The sequence below is a fragment of the Squalius cephalus genome (assembly GCF_949319135.1).
Source record: "Squalius cephalus genome assembly, chromosome: 14".
NCBI lineage: Eukaryota > Metazoa > Chordata > Actinopteri > Cypriniformes > Leuciscidae > Squalius > Squalius cephalus.
The window spans coordinates 24,023,766-24,030,273 of NC_137135.1; positions in this window are offsets into that span (position 1 = coordinate 24,023,766).

Here is a 6,508-nt window from a genome sequence, read left to right on the forward strand (position 1 = left end):
TCAACTCTTGAACAGAACATAACTCTTTGGGAAAACCAAAGAGAGATATGTCACACGTGTTTATGTGGATTGGAGATCTTTTCCCTAGATTTATTAAGGGCTGATGATAGGCAAGCAGTGTAGATCTGCCATTATCAATCTCTTCAGAACAGGAGAATCCTTGCCAGCAGCTGAGAGAAAGATGCAATCATAAGCCACATTTCAGTGCTGCTCATTCTTCTTCTGCTCTTCAGAAAGCAGGATTGAACCATCTCTGAAATGGATGTTTAATAAAAACATGCTATAAACCTTTACACATGAGGGGAACTGTGCCTATAATAAATGTATGAGATAAGGGCAAACGGCATATTAATCTTAAATGATGCATGTACATTCATTTTCTTGTGATTGAATGCAAATCTGGTTAAATACCATGAATGAAATTACTTTAACCCAATAAATTGAACTAAGGTTGTGCAAATGTATACTTAAGCATAATAAGTTACAGAATTAAAAAGTAGCTAATGTGATTCATCGTTTATCGACATACTGTGCAATATCACTCTATGATGGAGCTTTCATTACCAACCTTAACTCAAGTAAATTCTGATTTGTGGGTTGTAGGAATGGCATAGTAACGTTCTTGACAATTTAATGGAAGTTGGGAACCGGTTCATTATGTATGCGCTCTGAGATGTACCATGCTTATGCGCACAAACTATGACAGCTGCATTTTTATGTAAGATACCTCAATTTCAGGCATGAGTGATATATATGAATTATGCAAAGTAGAATTTCAAAGTTCCACCTTGTGATTGGACGTATTTGTTTAGTGGTTTTCTATGTCACCTCGGGCCTAACTCAACCAATTCACGCATCTTAAATTTGCCGGATAGCTGTTACAATCTCACGAACGCACAGTAAAGCTTTCACGAGGTTCCTGCTGTAACAATTTACAGGTTCACCTAAAGAGCCTATATCACTGGTTTTGTTAATATGCAGTGAGAAAAACATCAGCAATGTATCAACTCACATACTGTATGTCACGGACGTCTTCACATAAAATGTCTATAACTTTTAGACAGTAAAATAGGCTTGTGTGAGGTCTTTAAAACGCGCACTGCATTATCTTTTACACTGCTAATGGTGTCAAATTCTGACAGGGCTCTGAGTGACACGGGCGACGGGGCTGGAATGGGCTCCGAGGTCTGATAGAGGTGCGATTCCATTTCTGTTGCCGCCATTGTCCCTGCAGCACTTCTTCCTCGGTGCGTATCCTCCACAGTCACCTCTCTCCCCCTCTCTCTGTTCTTCTCTCCTTGACATGTTCTTTTTCTCCATATCTAATTTAAAATTGGCTGGTCAGCAGCACAGACCTGACCTCTCCATTACATAACTCATAATTGACTTCCTAGAGAATTTAATGAATTTAAGTGTCTCTTTCCCAAATCAGCAGGTTAGCAGGAAGGTTTCAGGGGATCTTAGGCTGGGAACAAGTGTAGGTGTCTCTCTGTGTACGTGAAAAGCCTTTAATGCAATTTTCTCTGCATGGAAATTGACATATCTTCGCAGTGATGACTATATCATGAAGTTATGCTTGTTGTAATCTTCATAAGCGTGCGTTTGCTGGAGAGGTGAATAATATCAGACTTCAAAGAAATGTAGATGACTAAGTGTGCTTCCAAAATGGGTGACTTTTCCAGCTGTAAAAACCTCCCTGATTGGCTTTGTGGGTTGGTCAGGTATGATGGGCTTAGACAGGCTTATTTAGGATAATCTGTGACATTGCATGAGGGAATCGTCCTCACATGTCGGCAATCCTGACAGCCTGTATTCCTGCAATAGCATACCAATCAGTGGATTGAAAAGATTTTGGCTTATTCTCTTTATGAGAAGCATAGAAAGTGTACATCAACCAGTGTGTGGATGTCTTTCAGGGGAGGGGGGAGGGGGTGTCACATTTTTGTAAACTATTTTAAAGATTTTTTTTTTTTTTCTGGCATATTTGTAATTTGTAGATCAATAAAGTGATAAATAATGGCAATGTTTATGTTTTTTTTATCAGCGATTCATCTGATGGTGATGCACTTACTGTAGCACTCTGCTGTTGCTATGGTTACTTCCTCAGGGTAGGTAATAAATAAGATTGTCATTGAAATACAATACATAAGTAATCATGAAATTAAATAATTTGTATATTTAAATCTGTAAATAATATTAAGGAACTATATCTAAAATTAACTATATAATAATAAATAATTAATCATACTCATACAAACTCTAAGATTTTGCATTTTTAATTATTATTTTTGTTCTTAATTTATACATTTTTGTTTGTGTTGTAACTGGCACCATGAAGGCAAACACGATTTCTGTTAACAAGCGTCTGTTTACCAGCTTCTGGTGTTTGAATTTTTTAAACCGGGGATTAAAATCAATCTGTTTGCTCTGAGCAAAATCAGTATTTTAATGTTTCTGTTCATAGGTTCATTCTGAAACATTACTGTGTGCTAGAATTGTCTGTACAATACAGCTCGCAGCCTGACGTTTTCCCCTCTTTTTCTCTTTCTCTGTGTTAACAACTGTGTTTTATTATGTGCTATATGCTTCCATGTGTTTGCAAATGGAGGTCTGGGCGAGGATGGTGAGTGAACCCTCTCTTCCGTCTGTATCAACTTGCTGACTTTAGAATAGGCTACAAGGGAAAGATGGGGAGAGGGGAGAAGCTGTTCTTGTTCTAGCACTCATCTGTTTTAATGTACTCTCCATGTACATACAGTGCCCTCCACAATTAATGGCACCCCTGGTAAATATGATCAAAACTGGCTGTAAAAATAAATCTGCATTGTTTATCCTTTTGATCTTTCATTCAAAAAATGTGCAAAATTCTAACCTTTCATTGAAGTAAAAGAATTTAAAGTGGGGGGTAAATCACATTATGAAATAAATGTTTTTCTCCAAAACACGTTGTCCACAATTATTGGCACCCCTAGAATTTTTTACGAGTAAAATATCTCTGAAGTATATTCCCATTAATATTTACCTTTTTTAGCACACCAGGGTGACTAGGAACATGAAACTGTTCAGCTATGACTTCGTGTTTCACAGGAGTTTAAATATGAGGAAACACAAAGGCCAAATCCCCTTAATCATCCATCACAATGAGTAAAACCACAGAATATAGTTCTGGGGTCCGTTCTTCGTACGTCGCTAACTCACTTAGCTGGATTTGATTGTTGGCGATTTGGCATGATCTTGGATTGTTTGGTTCTTCAACGCTCATCCTGGACTTGCTGTCATAGCATCATGTGCGCAAACTTAAACCTGCTCGGGAGCAGGCTTATTTCATGTTAACAGGATTAGATCCCGGCTTCATAAGCGGAGCTGATACGGGAAGTCCAGCGCAGCGCGATAGTGCACTTTCTTTCTGAGATATATTTTTTTTCTCGTGATTCGTGAGATTGTCGTTTTTTCGTTTTTTTATGTTTAAAAAACAGTTTTAGGGTTTTTTTTTTTTTTTTTTTTTTTTTTGTGGCATTTCCAAGCCACTTAAGACCCAATGTTGTAAAGCAGTTTTTTTTTTTTTTTTTTTTTTTTTAGGCTATCATAATTTTTTATGAAGATCATACAATCATGACCATGCCGATTACAGATATGTCACTCAGGCTTCACTAACGTGATTGGTACCATAGACTATAGGCTACCATAGACTGCCATCAAGGCTATGAAGGGGATTATGTGAACAGAAAGGGGATTCACAATGTAAATGTGCAGCCCAGTTACTATTGTGATTCTTAATATTCCAGATTAGTAATATTATATCAAATAAAAAAAAGGCAGTTGACTAAAATCTTCCATATCACAAATGTGAAAGCAAAATGGCCAGGATCTGTGCATGACTTAAGCATTTTCAGAGATTCACATTTATGCACATTATTTGAAAGTGGTAAGGAAAGTTCCACAATTAAATATCAAGCTCACTGTATTACATACACTTTAGTGCTGATCCTAACAGAACTGCATTTTTTCATAGGTGATTATGACATGTTCCTGCAGACTGGTGTTTTATGACCCCATTCCCTGACCCAAACCAGTTACAGTGCAGCTCTAGCCAGGACAAGGGCACACAATGAAATTAACTTTGGCTAAAGGGAGGATTTCAGTGTCTGAAAAGTCTGAGGATTGCACACCTGACAGGGCCTGTGACATTGTTGCATGTGCCATATTACACAACACTGCCAAAAAAAAAAAAAAAAAAACACTTTTCATTAAATGTTTAATAAAATACAAATATGCTTAGTTCCTTGAGTTTTATTTCAATTGTTCTTTGTAAAGAAAAGCCAGTGGTCAAGTGCCTGCAACAAGAGATATTAGACACATGCCTCATGCAACAAATAAAAAGGAAAAGTTGTCTATACACTGCCCACCTGCAGGCCTGTGTCTCCTCTGTCTGTGCAGACTCTTCTGTAGGCCTTTCTGTAGATGTGGAATCCTGCAACTTATATTGCAGCCATAAAGCATACAAGTATAAATTAAGTAAAGTTATTTATGCACTTGCAGGTAGGCTAGTTCCTCCATATGACAGTTATCTGAGGGGGTTTATTCACTGTCCAGTGCAATGGAAACAAATGGACATTACAAAGTCTTATATACTTTCTTTCCTTTGGAAAGTTAGAAAATGTCCACTTACTGCACATATTTCAGCCACCACTTTCTTGGGAACAGATACAAGTGTTGGTGTATTGTGTAAAAGTGCACAAAAGAGGAAAACACAGTGTCATTACAATGAACTACACTCGGGAAAAATGTGATCAATAACTCATGGCAAAATATTTTTACATTAACATAAGTTTATCAGTTTTCACTTTCACAAGTCAAAGCAATTCATCATTACTCAAGATTTAACAGTTGAAATGACTATACAGCCTTAATTTAACGCAGCAAAAATTATTTTACAGTGTAGGCTATAAGATCTTTTCTATTTTTTTCTCAGCCTTTTTCTTGGTTGCTTTTATAAACAGAACACCATTTATTTAACAGTGCCTTTTATAAAAGAGACTATAATATAACTAAAAATGACCATTATGTAGAATATTTTTGTACTTCACTTTTATTTGTTCCCATGTTCTAGTGTGGTGACTGACATTACAATGCACAAAGTAATTATGCAATTATTAAAATACAAAAATATAGGCTAATAAGTGATAAAAACATCTAACATGGCCACTTCTAACGGATTTAAATTGTCTGCTACTTTTTGCCAGCCCTCTCTCCTGGCTTTTGCAGACTTTGAGGTGTTCCCTGGCATTTTGATTAAACATTAAAATTCCGAATAAACTTCGACTATTAGTTCTTGCTCTGCTGAGGAGAAAAACTGTGTGCGCTCTTTGGCCACGCTGAGCAGCCAATAGCAGCGTTGCTGATCAATGTTTCTACTATCGATACATATCCCCTTTTAACCAGCGCATGAACGCGCAATTATCTCAGATAACTCAATCCAGCGATACTAATCATATCCGGCAAGTGTGTTCGAAGAACCGAGTTAGCCAGATCATGATTCGCACGATGATATCATCTTGGATGTGTCATTTGATCTCGGATGTAATAAGCAACGTACGAAGAACGGGCCCCTGATGCGCAGCAAAAGATTGTTGACCATCACAAAATAGAAAGTGGCTGTAAGAAAATAGCTAAAGAATTGAAAATCCCCATTTTGACCATCAGGGCAATAATTAAGAAGTTCCAATCAACTAAAGATGTTACGAATCTGCCAGGAAGAGGACGTGTGTCTATATTGTCTTAATGCACGGCGAGGATGAAAGTTTGAGTGGCCAAAGACTCTTCAAGGATCACAGATGGAGAATTGCAGAGATTAGTTGAGTCTTGGGGTCAGAAAGCCAAAAAAAAAAAAAACCTACATCCCCACATGTTGTTTGGGAGGGTTTCAAGAAAAATCCTCCTCGCTACTCCAGAAACAAACTCCAGCAAATTTAAAGGAGAACTCCGGTCAATTTTAACATTGAGCTCATTTTATTGTACATTTGGAGTGCTGTCAATACAGAGAACAACTACAAAAATCGGTGTTGCCTACACCGAGTTATTCTATTTTTAAAATTTGCACCCTGTTGACTTCAATGGGGCAAGTACTAAACCTGCTTTTAGGCTCTTAACATCCTTGATGTGTCATTACAAGTGCACAGAAAATGTGAGTGATTCCTTCTGAGTGAACACGAGTGGATCTGACTGCAGTAGATGTAAAAGATATGTATACAAATGATGTTATTTAAGCCAGCGCAAATACCTGTTTACATCCTGTTTTTCGGTTGAAGTCCAAAGTAGTCGATTGCCGAGTTCACGCGCGTGATCATAGGTAACTAAACCTATGCGCGTGAACTCGGCAATCGACTACTTTGGACTTCAACCGAAAAACAGGATGTAAACAGGTATTTGCGCTGGCTTAAATAACATCATTTGTATACATATCTTTCACATCTACTGCAGTCAGATCCACTCGTGTTCACTCAGAAGG